The sequence below is a fragment of the Otolemur garnettii genome, unplaced genomic scaffold (genome assembly GCF_000181295.1).
Source record: "Otolemur garnettii isolate 467f Iridium unplaced genomic scaffold, OtoGar3 scaffold00010, whole genome shotgun sequence".
NCBI classification, from domain to species: domain Eukaryota; kingdom Metazoa; phylum Chordata; class Mammalia; order Primates; family Galagidae; genus Otolemur; species Otolemur garnettii.
Window position 1 is genome coordinate 5,416,069 of NW_003852405.1, and position 1,657 is coordinate 5,417,725.

At 30.7% G+C, this 1,657-nt stretch overlaps 1 non-coding gene across 1 annotated transcript; it reads right to left on the reverse strand.

Annotated features, from left to right (window-relative positions):
- Nucleotides 1-583: 583 nt before the first annotated feature.
- LOC111723312 lies at nt 584-774 on the reverse strand. The gene has a single exon (XR_002771883.1). It is a non-coding gene; the product is annotated as a U2 spliceosomal RNA (small nuclear RNA).
- Nucleotides 775-1,657: the final 883 nt, after the last annotated feature.

Genomic DNA, 1,657 nt, shown 5'->3' on the forward strand with positions numbered 1-1,657 from the left:
TGAAGGTATATTTGAGTATATATTGAGAAATGTGTATATACATTCAAATATTTCTCTTCTAATACTGGCAATCTGTATCTTTCAAGGAATTAGACTATTTTGTCTAATTATCATATTTAACAACATAGAATTCTTCATAGTATTTTTTTATTAATTCATTAAAAGCAATGGCATTAGTAGTGACAGTGATGATTCCTTACTGTTTGTGTAGGCTAGCTTAGAGGTTCATAATTTTTATGTTCTTTGTAAAAAACAAATGTTTATAGAATGTTTTAACTCTCCCTTCTGTTACTACATCATGGAAATGACTCCTGATTCTAGTTTTGCTGATTTGTTGTGTTTTAAATTTATTGACTGACTGCTCTAATTTTTATTATTTTATTCTATTTATTATCCTAGGCTTAAATTGCTCTTCTTTTCTTTAGTTTCCTGATATAGTAGTTTATTGATTTTAAATCTTTCTTTCTACTATATGTATTTAGTGCTACAAATTTTTCTTTAAGCATTGTTTGCTCTATTATGCATTTCTTGAATGCTTGTACTTTTACGTTTTTTTTTCTTTTTCTTTTTTTTTTTTTATGAGAAAGGGTGCACTGTTCCCGGAAGCACTGCAATACCAGGTCGATGCGCGGAGTGGACGGAGCAAGCTCCTATTCCAACTCCCTACTCCAAAACTCCATTTAATATATTGTCCTCAGATAGAGGCCGTATCAGATATTAAACTAATAAGAACAGATACTACACTTGATCTTAGCCAAAAGGCTGAGAAGCAATTCATTTATTTTTTTCAAAGTATCATTTAATTTCTTTTGAACTTACCTCTTTGTTCATGGGTTTTGTAGAAGTTCATTGGTTAAGGATTAAGTAGGAAATTTTACGTCTGCATTATTTATTTCTAGGGTGATTTCATTATGTCCTGAAAACATACATCAATTATTTTTATTTTTTAATATTTAAAATGTATTTATTATACAGAATGTGGTTATTCTTAGTAATTGTCTCATGCAAACTTGAGAAGGATATGTATTCCTTTTTATTAGAATGTAAATTAGCTGCTTTTAGAGCAAAGGGGGTTAATCCTTGATAAATGAATGGGTTAATGGGTTATCATGGGAACAGGACTGGTGGCAGCATAAAAAGAGAGATAAGTGATTCCTTGTGCTACTCAGTACTGTGCTGAGTCCTTGCTAGCAAGAAGATTCTCACCAGGTGCATTCCCTTGACCTTGGAATTTTCCATCTCGTAACTATAAGATTCTTGGCTTCTTCATTTTTTATTCCACTGCACAAAAAAAATGCAATGCTTTGTGCTCATATGTTATATCTCTTCTAATTTCTGTTATCTCTGCCATTAACTTTCAAGCACTTAAATGCCATGTTGCACATATTGTCTACTTTATACTGCAGTCTTGTTGTGAATGTTTTAAAATAATAACTAAGAAAATGACATGAAGGCTATGTTAACCAGTTTGATGGAAGGCTTCTATTTTTAGTAATCTTGGGAATGATATAAAATATCTATAATCTTACTAATACCTAATGTAGTACAACTAATATGAAAGTCATATTAACTAAATATGTCCTTTATTGTCTTAGAAAGGACCTCTGCAAACTAAATTAGTTGTTTTCTATCTTGTCATATTTTTGTTTTCCCCCCA